Source organism: Protopterus annectens, chromosome 3.part1 (assembly GCF_019279795.1).
Source record: "Protopterus annectens isolate FY-2018-M chromosome 3.part1, PAN1.0, whole genome shotgun sequence".
Lineage (NCBI taxonomy): Eukaryota > Metazoa > Chordata > Ceratodontiformes > Protopteridae > Protopterus > Protopterus annectens.
The window spans coordinates 43,034,671-43,050,663 of record NC_056732.1 but is presented as its reverse complement, the minus strand read 5'-3'; the positions used below and the strand labels follow the sequence as shown (position 1 = coordinate 43,050,663).

Genomic DNA, 15,993 nt, shown 5'->3' with positions numbered 1-15,993 from the left:
CACTGTGTGGCAGTGAAGAGTTAACAAATAGCTGGGTAACTACAGCAGAGCTAGTAAGGGAGACGGCTAGAAAGGTGCTTGGTATGACATCTGGACAGAGGAAGGACGACAAGGAGACATGGTGGTGGAATGAGGAAGTACAGGAGAGTATACAGAGAAAGAGGTTGGCAAAGAAGAAGTGCGATTGTCAGAGTGATGAAGAAAGTAGACAGGAGTATACGGAGATGAGGTGCATGGCAAAGAAAGAGGTGGCGAAGGCTAAGGATAAGGCATATGAAGAGTTGTATGAAAGGTTGGACACTAAGGAGGGAGAAAAGGACCTGTACAGATTGGCTAGACAGAGGGATAGAGCTAGGAAAGATGTGCAACAGGTAAAGGTGATAAAGGATAATGAGGGAAACGTACTCACAAGCGAGGAGAGTGTGTTGAGGAGATGAAAATAGTACTTTGAGGGGTTGATGAATGAAGAGAATGAAAGGGAGAGAAGGCTGGATGAGGTAGGGATAGTGAATCATGAAGTACAATGGATTAGCAAGGAGGAAGTAAGGATAGCTAAGAAGAGAATGAAGAATGGAAAGGCTGTTGGCCAAGATGACATACCTGTGGAAGCATGGAGGTGTTTAGGTGAAATGGCAGTGGAGTTTTTAACCAGATTGTTTAATGAAATCTTGGAAAGTGAGAGGATGCCTGAGGGATGGAGAAAAAGTGTTTTGGTACCGATTTGTAAGAATAAGGGTGATGTGCAGAGATGTAGTAACTACAGAGGGATTAAACTGATCAGTCACAGCATGAAGTTATGGGAAAGAGTAGTGGAAGCAAGGTTAAGAAGGGACGTGATGATTAGTGATCAGCAGTATGGTTTCATGCCAGGAAAGAGCACTACAGATGCGATCTTTGCTCTGAAAGTGTTGATGGAGAAGTACAGAGAATGTCGGAAGGAGTTGCATTGTGTTTTTGCAGACTTAGAGAAAGCATATGACAGGGTGCCTAGAGAGGAGTTGTGGTACTGTATGAGGAAGTCAGGAGTGTCAGAAAAGTATGTAAGAGTGGTACAGGATATGTACGAGGGTAGTGTGACAGCGGTGAGGTCTGCAGTGGGAGTGACAGATGCGTTTAAGGTGGAGGTGGGGTTACATCAAGGATCAGCTCTGAGCCCTTTCTTGTTTGCAATGGTGATGGAGAGGTTGACAGATGAGATCAGACAGGAGTCCCTGTGGACTATGATGTTTGCAGATGACGTTGTGATCTGTAGGGAGAGTAGGGAACAGGTGGAGGAACAGGTGGAGGAGACCCTGGAGAGATGGAGAGATGGAGATATGCTCTAGAGAGAAGAGGAATGAAGGTCAGCAGGACTAAGACAGAATATATGTGTGTGAATGAGAGGGAGGATAGAGGAATGGTGAGGATGCAAGGAGTAGAGGTGGCAAAGGTGGATGAGTTTAAATACTTGGGGTCAATAGTTCAGAGTAACGGAGAGTGTGGAAGAGAGGTGAAGAAGAGAGTACAGGCAGGATGGAGTGGGTGGAGAAGAGTGTCAGGAGTGATTTGTGACACACGAGTACCTGTAAGAGTGAAAGGGAAGGTCTACAAGAGGGTAGTGAGACCAGCTATGTTATATGGGTTGGAGACAGTGGCATTGACAAAAAGGCAGGTGTTTGAGCTGGATGTGGCAGAATTAAAGATGTTAAGATTTGCACTGGGTGTGAAGAGGGTGGACTGGATTAGGAATAAGTATATTAGAGGGTCAGCCCAGGTTGAAAGGTTTGGAGACAAAGCCAGAGAGGCACGATTACGTTGGTTTGGACATGTGCTGAGGAGGGATGCTGAGTATATTGGGAAAAAGATGCTAAGGATGAAGCTACCAGGTAACAGGAAAAGAGGAAGGCCTAAGATAAGGTTTGTTGATGTGGTGAGAGAGGACATGCAGGTGGTTGGTGTGACACAGCATGATGCAGAGGACAGGAAGAAATGGAAACAGGTGATCTGCTGTGGGAATAGCCGAAAGAAGAAGATGATGATGATGATATATATATATATATATATATATATATATATATATATATATATATATATATATATATACACACACACACACATATATATATATATATATATATATATAGACACTATATACACATATATATATAGACACTATATACACATATATATATATATATATATATATATATATATATAAATACACATACATACTCCTGTTAAAAAGCCAGGTTTTTGTGATATAAAAAATGAGACCACAATAAATCCTTTCAAAACTTTCCCCACCTTCAATATGCCCTATGACCTATACAATTCACAATTGAAAAACAAACAAATCTGTTAAAGGAAAAAATAAAACATGTAAAATTACACTGGTTGCATAAATGTGCACACCCTTAAAGTAATACTTTGTTGAAGCACCTTTTGATTTAATTACAACATGCAGTCTTCTTAGGTACAAACCTGCCATCAATTAAAGAGAGACTGAATAACCCCAAAGAAAGTTCAGCTGTCCTAGTAGGATTTTCCTGACATTTACTCAGTTGCCTGCTACAGCAAAAGCCATGGTTCGCAGACAGCTTACAAAGCATCAAAGGGATCTCATTGTTGAAAGGTTATCAGTCAGGAGAAAGGTACAAAAAATTTCCCCAGCATTGGATACATCATGGAACACATTGAAGACAGTCATCAAAAAGTGAGGAAAATAGGGAACACCAGTGACGTTGCAAAGAACTGGACATCCCTCCAAAACTGATGAAAAGACAAGATGAAAACTGTATGGGAGATTGGACTCATGGACGAATTGGACACAGACTCCAGGGTGGCCAACTGGGAAGCCACTTTCTCTTGGACTCCCTCAGCTGCAGCTCTCGCCAGGGTGCCTAACAACTCCTTAATCGGATCCCATTGGAGTCTAGTAAAATGTGCCAAAAAATTCAAGGACCTTATGACAAAGGTCGATAAAGTGAAGACCCACTTCCCAAATCTGTCCATAGCCAGACACTCCCTGTTGGGTGGATGGATAGAGGAACTCTCCTTAGCAAGTTCCTTTTTAGTGGCGGACACTATGACCATAGCATGTGCAGCTAACTCCTCGGCCCAAAACAGTTTATCTTCGGGGGTGGATAGTATCTCATTTGGTCTTTTGGGATGGGCTCAATGGTGTCTTGAGTTTTCCACATCAGCTGTGAAATCAATTGAATGATTTCATCAGTGGGCAGAGTCACTCAAGAGTTACACAGGAAGAGTGCCAAAAGCCTGCAGGTAAACAGATTCCTCAGAGGAAGGCTTTGGTACTTCCAGCCACCTCTTTGTTTTAAAATTTCCAGGATGCCTCCAAACGAGATGTCTTCAGGGGGTTACCATGGGGACCCTTCCCCCTCGTCGAAATCTGTGTCTTCAGTGACCAATTCCTGGAGGGAAAAAGTGCTTTCTCTTGCACTTCCTTTTCTGAGGGAACTCCTCAGATGAATCATCTGGGGAGGTATCAAAAGATGACAGTACCTGTGCCTGTGACACCTGAGGCTTCAGTACCCACTGTTCCAGTGGAGAGGCAGGATGAATAACTGAATTAAAGGGAGGTACTTGTTCCAAAGGGGAAGGTGCCAGCTGAGTCTCTAAGAGAAAGGGCCCTCTGCATAGCCTCAAAGGCTGGACATTCTGAAGAGGGAGGGAGCCCGGAACCAAGAAACACTGCCTCAGAACCACGGTCACTCCCTGCTCCAAAGGAACAACCCACAAGACCACAGCCAGAGTCAAACTAACTCAAGCTGAAACTCCAAGGAGCAGGGACAGCTCAGAAAAGCCTGGAGTTGAGACCTGTGCCCTGAAACGGCAGGGTAGCCAAGCCTCTGTGAGGTCTCCGGTTCAGAAATAACCAAAGAGCTCAGGGTAACTACCAGCTCCAAAGAAGAGAAAGTACAGTTTTGTACCTACCATAAATGTAGATGTTCGAGTGTATATACTGCTGCAGTCATCACACTTGGGTTATCCTGCCGTCAGGCGGCCCCATAGTCGGACGAATCCCAAAGTCTTGGTCCGGCGTCAGTTGTAGTCGCTTCTTCCCTGACGTCAGAGCGACAGGGGGATAAAAGAGGCAGCCGACGCCATTTTCTTCAGTTTTTCTTGCCCCAGATGTTAGGTGCCCCCAACTAGGAAGGCAATATAAATAACTATGCAAAAATACCTTAGTAGATAAACAATAGTATTAGCTGTTAGCAAATACACCATATAGGCATGCATCCCAATAGATTGATGTACATGGAATTATAACTAACAACCTGGTATGTAGAGGGGATGGTGGGAGGGTAACCTGGACTGCAGCAGTATATACACTCGAACATCTACATTTATGGTAGGTACAAAACTGTACTATGTTCATCGTGTTATACTGCTGCAGTCATCACACTTGGGTAGAATCCCAAAGCTATGGATGGGTGGCTGGTACTAAACTGGGTTAGGTGAAGCTAGGATGCCCTGCAGAACTGCAGTGGCAAAACCAGCTCTGGTTTTTGAGTATAATGTAAGGTGGTAGTGCTTCGTAAAGGTGTGCACTGAACTCCAAGTAGCTGCCTCCAGAATGTCCTTGGTTGGAACCCCCCTGAGAAAGGCTGCTGAGGTTGCTGTAGCCCTGGCAGAATGGGACCTAACATTAACAGGCACTGCTTTCCCATGGTGCGAGTAGCAAAAGTGGATACAATGTGCTATCCATTTGGAGATGGTCTGTTTGGAAATAGCCTTTCCTTGTGAACCTGCAGCATAGGATACAAAGAGTTGGTCAGTTTTTCTGAAGGTCTTTGTCTTATCCAAATAGTAACGTAGCTGTCTGTGAATGCCCAAAGAGTGAAGGAGTCTTTCTCCTTTATTCTGGGGGTTTGGATAAAAGGTGGGTAAATGAATGATCTGATTCAAAGCCACACTGGATACTACCTTTGGCATAAAGGTAGGGTTAGTTCGTAAAGAGACTCTGTCCTGATGGAAAATGATGAAAGGTTCCACTGCCATAAGTGCCTGTAGTTCTGAGACCCTGCGTGCTGAGGTGATAGCCAGCAACAGAGCTGTTTTCTATGACAAGTATTGTAGTTCTGCTGAGAAGGCTGGTTCGAAAGGAGGCAGTGTTAATTTTTCTAAAATGAAGTCGAGGTCCCAAGCTGGCATTGGGGGTTTTCTGGGGGGGTCTTATATTCTTAGCCCCTCTGAGAAACTGCCTTAGTAAAGGGTGTGAGAATATGGGAGGATCCGTATTATACTGAGCTGAAATGGCTGAAGCATGGATCTTAATGGATGAGAAAGAAAGGCCTTTGTGTAGCATCTCAGTTAAGTATTGCAGTATTTGAGGAATGTTTGGTATCCAAGGATTTTGGCCTTTAGCCTGGTTCCATGCACAAAATCTTTTCCATTTGTCTGAGTAAGTTTTTCTGGTGCTGGGCCTCCTGGCCTCCAAAATGACATTCAGGACGTCCTTTGAGAGAAGTGTTGATTGATAATTCAAGGTATTCTCCATGCAGCTAAATTTAAAGTCCTGAGCTGACTGTGAAGGATCTGAGAGTTTTGCTGAGTCAACAGAAGTGGGAATTGCGGTAAGATCTATGGAGGGCTGTGAGTCAAGGTCCTTAGTAATGGGTACCAGTGCTGACGTGGCCAGTCCGGAGCAATGAGGATCATTTGAGGTCTCTCTGATCTGACTTTCAGTAATACCTCGATCAAGAGAAGTAGTGGTGGGAAGGCACAGACTGTCAATGCTGTCCAACTGAATGATAGGGCGTCCACCTTCCAGGCTAGGGAATGATAAGTCCTTGTGCAAAATTTCTGTAGTTGGCAATTTTTGGGGGAGGCAAATAGATCTATGTCTGGGCGTCCCCACCTTTGAGTTATCATTGAAAATACTTGTGGGTGCAGTCTCCACTCATGAGGATCTGCCAAATTTCTGCTTAATTCGTCTGCCAATATGTTTTCCTTTCCTGGCAGGAATTGTGCTTGCAGTTGTACTTGGAAAGTCAATGCTGTGTTCCACAAGGTCATTGCCTGTCTGCATAAAGGGTAGGAGTGTGTTCTTCCCTGTTTGTTTATGTACCACATAACTGTGGTGTTGCCTGTCCTTATTAGTAGTTGTCCTGGATGCAAGAGGTCCTTGAAGGCTGTCAGTGCATTTTGCACAGCTAGCATCTCCTTTTGGTTGATGTGTAGATGCATTTGTTTTGTGGACCATTTGCCCTGTATGCACTGTCCTGCCATGTGTGCTCCCCAGGCGGTATCTGAAGAATCTGTTGTCATAGTTTGGTTTGCTGGAGGTAAGACGAAAGGAAGACACTTGTTTATTTGACATGGTTGAGCCCACCATAGGAACTCTTTTTGAAGGCAGGGAATGAGAGGTATACTTGTTTCGAGGCTGTGCCTGTGTTGAGTCCATACACTTTTCAGGTACCATTGTAATTTCCTCATATGCAGCTTTGCATGTGGAATTAGTTGAATGCAGGATGCCATGAACCCCAATGCCTGCAGGATTTTCCTTGCAGTGAGCTGGGTAAAAGTTGCCATCTTTTTGAAGTATTGCATCAGTTGTTTTTGTTTGTCTGGCGTGAGATAAGCCATCTGGGCAGTTGTATTTAAGCTGGCACCCAGGAATATTATGTCTTGTGAGGGTATTAGCTTTGACTTCTTTTTGTTTACTGTGTACCCTAGGCAACTTAGCAGCTTTGTTACAAATGCCAGATGCTGTAATAGAATGGCCTTGCTGTCCGCTTGGATCAGGCAGTCGTCCAGATATGGATACATTTGTATTCCTCATTGTCTGCAGTATGCAATTACTGATGCCAGGCATTTCGTAAATACTCTGGGCGCAGTAGATAAGCCAAAGGGCAATGCAGAGAATTGATAATGCGTTGTACCTGCCAAAAATCTGAGGTGTCTTCTGCAATCTTGTCTGATAGGGACATGCAGGTATGCCTCTTTGAGGTCCAACGTTACCAGCCAAGACTCCTTGCCCAGCATGGGAAGAAGCTGCTGTAGTGTGAGCATTTTGAATTTGGGTACCTCCAGGTAAGTGTTTTGAATTGAGAGGTCTAAAATGGGTCTCCAGGCTTTGTCCTTTCTTGGTACTAGAAATAATCTTGAGTAAAAACCTTGACCTTGCTCCTTTGTAGGTATCTTTTGAATTGCTTTCATATCCATGAGAGCTGAAATTTGCGTTTGTGCCTCTGTCCATTGGTTTGGAGGCAGATTTGGCATGCCTCTCATCCGTGGTAAAGTGTGAAAATGAAATTTGTAGCCTCGGGTAATAATATCCAGAACCCATCTGTCCTTTGTTATGATGCACCAATTTTATGGAAATAGAGCCAGTTTTCCTCCCAAAGGTGCTGCCAGGGCAATTTTGCTTGGCAGGCGAAGAGGGAAGTCATTGTGTTTGTTTCCTGAAGGGTTGAGATCTTTCGTCTCCACCTCTGAGTTGTTGTATGCCATTGTCTAGGCCTGAAAGAACCTTGTGGCTGGCCTCTGCTCCTTGGGCGTCTGTACCTACCCCTTTGGGGTCTGTCCGATGCAGGAAAGGACCAGTTTTTTGATTGCCAGTTTCTGCTGAAACGAGGAGGTTGTACCTGTAAAAAATCTGACTTGTCTGCATAGATTTTGCCTTTTCTTCCATTTTCTTTAAAACTTCCTCTGCTCTGACACCAAATAACACACACCAAATAACACATCTTTCTGCAATGGAGCATCCAATAACTTTGCTTTTACATGTTCTGGTAAGGCTTGCTCTTTTAGCCAAGCATGTCTACGTATTACAGATCCTGTGATAGCTGCTCTACATGAGGCTTCCAATGAATCAAAACCACACTGTAAGGTATGCTTTCCCCGCCTCTTCTGCTGCATGCAGCAAATCCTGCATCTCTTTGAAATCAGGTTGATCTGTCTGAGGGATCATTTTCTGCTTTAACTGTGAAATCAAGTACTGCTGGTATTTTAGCATGTGGAATTGGCAGTTTAAGGCCCTCATGGCCAAAGTGGCAGACGTATACACTTTCTTCCCCCATCTTTCTAATGCTCTGGAATCTCTTTCAGAAGGTAGTGGATTCTTAGCAGTAGAGGCCTTAACCCCTTTGGGACCCTGAGAAATGATTTTGGGGTCTGCAACAGGGCTTTTATATAGAAACTTATGAGAATCAGGAACTCTGTAGTATCTGTCTGGTTTAGCTGGTGCAGGAGGTAAGGAATCTGGGTTTGGACTAGATTCGGTGTAAACATCATCTAAAATGTCTAAAACTGGAGGAATTGCAAGGGGTCTATGCTGTGGGAGAAGAAGAAACTCACGGAGTCTTTTCTTAGAGTCAGAGTAATCTTGGCCTTCCCAGTGGAAGTGTTCCCTCATGGTGTGTAAAGTTTCCCCAAGAGAGTAGTCTTCCGGGAGAGAGACAGAGGGAATGGACTCTTCAGCATCTGAGTCTTCATACGGAGGGAAGGAATAATCCTGGTCCTCAGAGTTAGCTGAGGAAATGGATGCTTGGTCAGAGGAAGGATGATCTTCCTCCAGTCTAGGCCTTTTGTCAGGAGGGGGTTGTGAAACCCTGATAAGGGTAATTAAATCCTCAGCCATCTTAAGCATCTGTTTTTTAGGCATAGGGGCCTGTGGGGGGGGACTGTGGACCCGGTTTCCTAACTTTTAAGGGGGCTTTAAGTTTAGCATAAGACTTAATAGAGATAGTTGTCGGTTTGAAGACACCTTCAGAAACCGAAGGCCTGTCCAAAATCTCCGGATCACCGTCAGGGTTGGCGTCCGAGGGGTGAGATGGAACCGGCTCCTGAGGCCCAGCTGATTCGGTCTGGGAGGCCGTCAGAATTTCTAAATCTGCGGTAGTCAGGGGCTGCGTAGGTGCCTCGCTGAAAACCAGAGAACTGGCGGCAGGCCTTGCTGAGGCCTCGGTATCTGGTCTTGGCCTTGGTTGCCTGTCCTTGTCCTTGCGTTTTTTAATCATTGCTGATGTTGGTTGCTCCGACGACATGCTATAATTAAATTTTCTGCCAAAATAATGTCGGGCGAAATCTGCCCAACGCTTGATTGTACGTTTGTTGAACCTAGCACAAAACCGACAACCAGAGACGTCGTGGTCTGGGCCTAGGCAAGGAATACAATAAGAATGAAAATCCTTATGAGGTATTTGCTTCCCACAAGAAATGCAATTATTAACTTTTAAAAGGAAAGCGAAATGAAACCGATAAGAGCCGGCAACTTACAAAAAACTGGTTTAATTAGCGCTTTCGGTGGAGCAAATACTTCACCTTCTTCAGATAAAAAATGAACCAATAGAGTAGATATACATGTTCACAAGCAATTATTCAATTAATTAATATAATAGACTCAAATTAAATCACAATCATTGTGACAATAAAAGAACAATAACATAAAAATAAAATCTTATTCCATCTCCTAAAAATCCATACTATAAACTTGGTCAAAATTCAACCATAGTTTTAGCATCAAAAGACATTAACCTACCCTAGTGCAAACATAAAAAGGCATAATAAGCATAAAATAAAACATGTGGTGTAATACAGAACTCCACTTGGTCTAACACTATGTATGGTCATGTTAAAAAAATGTTAAGTTGTCCATAATTTATATGCAAATATATGCTTTTAAACAGCTTATAATATTTTAACGCCTCAAAGCTAACCATTTAAGGACGCATTTAATCGACAACTGTTCATTAAGGCCAGGGAACGTACATGCGGCTGTCCTAATCATTAACTTTGTCTGACATCGGTCTGAGGCAAGAAAAGTTTCCCCAATGGGGTACTTAGCTTTAGAGAAGACTTCAGGCTGAAATTCGATTCGAAAATCTCAGGAGCTAGCCGACCGGCACTTGCGAACTGCTTCTGCTTCAGGCACCGCGCGGCAAGAAAGACAGAAGAAAATGGCGTCGGCTGCCTCTTTTATCCCCCTGTCACTCTGATGTCAGGGAAGAAGAGACGACAACCGACGCCGGACCAAGACTTTGGGATTCGGCCGACTGCGGGACAGCCTGACGGCAGGATAACCCAAGTGTGATGACTGCAGCAGTATAACACGATGAACATCGACTTTGGAGCAGGTACAGTCTGCAATGGAAGATCTGGAAGAGGACTCAAAGACCTCTGAGGAGGTTATTTGAGGAGTAGTTAATGGTGCAAAGGAAATTTTGGTATCAAGACCCGAAGGGGTCTGTACTAAAGGGGGGCCTGAAAGCCCTCTAGCCCAAAAGATTTAATTCACTAGCCTCTCCACGTCACGTTCTAAAAGACTTTTGGTGGTGCAGATGGATGACGCCAAACGAGACTTAGGCTTCTGCAAAAAGATTTCTGGGAACTCCCCAGCAAAGGGAACAACTGATGGAGAGTAGGTAGTTCTAGGCAAAGCGGTCTTAGCAGGTGAGGCAATAGTCAATTCCTGTAGAGGCCTTCAACGTCAAAGGGCTCGAAATTGCAATTGGAGCCAGAATGGCTGTCGGCACCAGAGTGTCAGCAGCAAAGGCCTGTGGTTCCATGGGAATTTTTGGAACAGAGGTCTTCAATTTCTTGGCTTTCGGAACAGATGGGTAGGTCAGAACAGAGAGACTTAATTTCTTTGTTTTTTTCCATAGAACACGAGGATGAAGGTGATGAAACATCTGCCTTTGCTTTATCTACAGTGGATAAGGCTTTGCGAAAAGCTGAAGGAAGAAGTCCTTTTAAAATAAGCTTATTATGCCTTTCCACAACAGCCCTGTGGCTAAAGGTGTGAAATGCTGCAGTCTTCCTGCAAGTGGTGGGGCCAAGACAATACACACACACTGTGGTAATGTCACATTGCAGTGGGTGTGGTTCACATCCCTAGGAATCTCGATTTCATATTCATTCTAACTTGAACCTAGTGACAAAAAGGACCTCTTCTGTCAGAGATCAGGGTAGGGGCCCAAGCTCATGAGAAAGAAGAACAAGACCTGTCTATCTTTGGGAGGCATCATTCCAGGAAAGGCCTGAAAAGGTGTTAGACATCTGAGCAGAGCTTGGAGATGAACTTCTCATTAGATCAGGATCTCTCAGAGTGGAGAGCAGTGCAGGCACAGTTATGGTGACCTCCACAGAGGACAACCTATCCAGATTTCCCAGTGGGTCACAGAAGTACAACAGAGCCAGACAGAGTGCTATAATACGCACGACATGATCATAATTAACACGATATCTATATTTATTTTAATCTCCCAGATGCAGTTACAGACTCTGGTGGTCATTGCAAACTTTTGCTTTATTTTTACTGTTGCAAAAGAGTAAAAGCCTATGACTGGAGGAACTCCCTGGTCAGCCTCAGTAAGAAGCTGAGATCCCTCATAAAATCCTCCAAAGCTAGTTATGAAAACAAAATCATCACTGATTCTAAAGGCAACCATAAAGCATTCTATAGCTATGTCAAGAATCCCAATGGCAACACTCAGATCTGCTCTGACTTGCACCACAATGGCACTAAATATACAGAACTAACTGACATTGCCAACATCTTGTCAGATACGTTCAGTGTTAACTTTACCCCACTCTCACCCCTTAAAGGGCCCATCTCTATACCGGAAGAATGCAAAATTCCTGTAATCATGGCTGCACAGGTAAAAAAAAAACACTCTCCAAAGCCAAGAACATAGCATCCATAGGACATGACATCCCAGGCTGCATTCTACACAAACTACAGAATGAACTGGCACCCACCTAAGTACCATGTTCAATCATAACCTCACCTCAGGCTTTGTGCCCACTGAAGGGTGCACAGCGACAGTTATTCCACTCCACAATGGGGGAGCCACCACAGACCCTGGGAACTACTGCCCCATTAGCCTTACGAACCTGGTCTCCAAGGCTATGGAATGTATCATCATGGAACTTATAAACAATGACACTGGTAATCTCCAAACTCTGGACCCCACCCAGTTCGGGCTTGTAAAAGGCAGATCATGTCTCCTAAATCTGATAGACTTCTTTTGAAGCAGTCAACAAAGCCGTAGACGACTGTAAGGTGGTTCACACAGCCTATCTAGATCTCGCCAAGGCTTTCGACACCATCCCCCACTCTGGAATTAAAGATAAACTCACTAAACTAGGTATAAATCCGTATGTCACAAGATGGGTTGCCAACTGGCTCATTGACAGAACCCACACTGTGAAAGTAGCAGACTCCAAATCAGACTTCAGACCAGTGACAAGTGGAGTACCACAGGTTTCAGTCCTGGGTCCTCTCCTGTTTGGTATTTACTTCTCTGAAGTAAAGGCTAACACAGAAGGTTTTTGGCTAACAAAGTTCACAGATGACTGCAAACTAAGAGCCATAATTGAAACTCTTAATGATGTGCACATCCTACAAAAGGACCTCACAGACAGATGCCTGGTGTCAAAGCCATGGCCTCAAGCTCAATGCCAAAGTGCATTGCCATCCCTTTTGGTAAAGACCCTCTACCCATGAACTACCACATACGCAGTAGTCTACTCAACACCGAAAGTGTGATAAGAGACCTTGGGACACAGGTGGACAGTAGTCTCTCTTTTGATAATCACATCGCCACAGTAGTCAGGAAATCCTTCCACGTGGCACACCTCATCACAAAAGGTTTCTCATTCAGGAAAAAAGAGGTCATTATTCCCCTCGACTTCATCACTCATAAGACCCATTTTGGAGTATAGTGCCCCTTTTGGTATGTACCTCACAAAACATCTACAACAACTGGAAAGGCTGCAGAAATACCTCACAAAGGATTACCGGCCTCAAACAGATTCCCTACACAGACCTTCTCAAAAAAACTCCAGCTTTACTCCGAGGTGATCTCTGCCTAACATACAAAGCTGTGTCAAATCCAAGTGTTGGATATGCTCCACTTAAAGAAATCTAAATCCCTCTGACCATAGCAACTGACGCAGAAAAACTAAGTCTCTGGTATTCAGGCCGACTGAGGGCTACCTACAGGCAGACAACCCAAGTGTGAGGACTGCAACAGTGAAACATGAAGAACATCTTACCATAAAGTACAGTTGTGTACACTTACCATAAATGTAGATGTTACAGTGTATTCACTGTTGCAGTCATTACATTTGGGTAATCTGCTGGCAGGTTGCCCTCAGTTGGCCTGAATATCAAAGTCTTGGGTCCTGTGTTGGTTGCTGTCTCATCTTCCGTGATGTCAGGTAGTCAGGGGTATGAAGCATGCAGCCAACATCATTACATCAGTTTTATATATACATACAGGGTTATACCTCCAACAAAAAAGCAAATACACCAAAAAGCTTTATAGTTAAGGAGAATAGAGGTATAGCCAAAAGAAGTCAGGGGGCTGGAGGGAGGGTAACCAGGACTGAAACGGTGAATACATTTGAACATCTACATTTATGGTAAAAATACACAACTGTACTATGTTCTTCGTGTTTCACTGTTGCAGTCATCACATTTGGGTAGATTCCCAAAGCTAAGGATGGGAGGAGGAATTTAGATAGCATTTGGACCAGCTATAAGGCCCTGCAAGACTGCAGTGGCAAAGCCAGCTCTGGGTTTAAAGAAAACTGGCAAATGGTAATTCTTGGTGAAAGTATGTATAGAACACCAAGTAGCAGCTTCTAGGATGTCTCTGGTAGGGACACCTCTGAGAAAGGCTGTAGAGGTAGATGCAGCCCTGGTTGAATGGGGTCTAATCCCCTGTTGGATAGGTTTTCCATGGTGCTTATAGCAGAAACGAATGCAATGGCCTATCCATTTATAAATGGTTTGCTTTGAAATAGCCTTAGCAGAAATTAATGCAATGGCCTATCCATTTATAAATGGTTTGCTTTGAAATAGCCTTCGCCTCTGCCCCTTCAGCAAATGCCACCAGCAGTTGTTCAGATTTCCTTAGAGGTTTAGTCCTATCCAAGTAAAATCTTAGTTGTCTGTGCACATCTAAAGAGTGCAGTATCCGTTCCCCTTTGTTCTGCGGATTAGAAAAGAAAGTTGGCAAATGAATGGACTAATTAAGAGCCACACTGGATACCATCTTGGGCATGAAAGAGGGATTTGGTCCTGAGGGACACCCCGTCCGCATGAAAGATGATGAAAGGCTCCACTGCCATAAAGGCCTGTAATTCAGATACCCTTCTTGAAGTGATTGCTAAAAGGAAAGCTGTTTTCCAAGAAAGGAATTTCAACTCTGCAGTTGCAGCTGGCTCAAAAGGAAGAAGAATAGAGTTTTTCCAATACAAAATTAAGGTCCCAGGCAGGAGTTGGGGCTCTCTAGGGTGGTTAAGTTTTTGGCCTCTCTGAGGTTCCGTGTTGTAATGAGCTGAAATGGCTGAGGCGTGAATTTTGATGGAGGAAAAGGAAAGGCCCTTGTGAAGCATCTCAGTTAAGTATTGAAGAATCTGAGGTAAATTGGGCGCTGCTGTGACCATCCCTTGAGTTTGGTTCCAGGCACAGAATCTTTTCCATTTTTCAGCATAAGATTTTCTAGCACTTGGCCTCCTTGCCTCCAAAATGACATCCAACACTTGTTTACTGAGGGATGGTGACGGAGAGATAAGGTAATTAGCCAGGCTGCCAGGTTCAGGGTTTGAAGCTGGGGGTGCAGAATCTGGCTCTCCTGCTGAGACAGCAGGGTAGGGGGGTCTGAGGCAGGTGCCATGGGGCCAGCTGTGATACACTGCACAAGAGGGGGTACCAGTGCTGGCATGGCCAGTCTGGTGCAATCAGTATCATCCTTGATTTGTCCTGTTTGATCTTTAGTAGTACTTTGGAGAGGAGAGGCAGAGGAGGAAAGGCATAAACTTTTAGTTATGTACTTACCATAACTTTAGATGTATGGGATCCATCTCGCCTACATTCTCTACAGATGGGTTCGGAGCCGATCCTCGGCTCCGACTCGGCCGCTATACAATAGAACGCAGTCTCTTATTGGCTGAGTTACCTCATATCCCAGGATGCACCACTACCACTTCCCCAGATCTTGTTTGTCCGCACTCATGCGGATAGAAACATACTATTGTTATAACATTCTCAGGTCTTTCAAGAGAGGAAAGAAGTTCAATTTCGGATCGTCCGGTCTCTCCTGGTCTACGAGGCAGGGGAAGGAGGGTGGAGTTATTAGGAATGTGCGAGATGGATCCCATACATCTAAAGTTATGGTAAGTACATAACTAAAAGATGTAATGTGATCCTATCTCGCCTACATTCTCTACAGATGGGACAGCCCCTAGCACCTAATTCCTGGGTGGCTCACTGGAAAACACTCCTGAGAACTGTGGAACCGAAGGAAGCTCGACCCCTGGATGCCACATCTAATTTGTAGTGAGAAACAAAGGTGTGTGAAGATGTCCATGTGGCAGCCGCACAAATGTCGCCAATAGAGAGCTTGGAATGAAAAGCTGCCGAAGTGGCCATAGCCCTAGTAGAATGAGCTTTCACTGGAACTATAAGTTCCTTATTTGAGATGAGATAAACATGATTGATGCAGTCCCTGATCCACTTGGCAATAGTGACTTTTGTGACTGCTTTGCCTAATCTATTATCCGAAAAGGACACAAACAGTTGATCTGATTTTCGTGCTTTGTGTGCCCTATCCAAATAGAAACGTAATTGTCTGTGCACATCCAAGCAGTGAAAAGTATATTCAGCTCTATTCGAATACTTGGGAAGAAGACCGGTAGCTCTAGTGATTGTTGTAGACAAAAGTTAGAACAAACCTTTGGTATAAAAGATGGGTTTGGTCTAAGAGATACTCTATCCTTGTGAAATACCAAGTATGGTGGTTTAACACATAGGGCTTGAAGTTCTGAAACTCGTCTGGCTGAAGTAATAGCAACTAGAAGGGCAGTCTTCCAAGAAAGGAATTTTAGATCACAGGTTGCTGCCGGCTCAAAGGGCGATGAGGTTAATGCCCCTAATACGACGTTAAGCTCGCACGCAGGTGCAGGTTGAGATATAGGGGTCGAGAAGCCAAGCTCCTTTAATAAAGGCTTTGCACAACTTGTTGCTCATTAAAGGAGGTT

The 15,993-nt window shown here is 44.2% G+C and overlaps 1 protein-coding gene across 2 annotated transcripts in view; it reads right to left on the bottom strand.

The window, feature by feature from the left end:
* Window positions 1–15,993, bottom strand: part of ANKRD12 (ankyrin repeat domain 12) — a 1,254,496-nt gene that overhangs the window by 622,987 nt on the left and 615,516 nt on the right. The gene's annotated exons all lie outside the window — the stretch shown is intronic.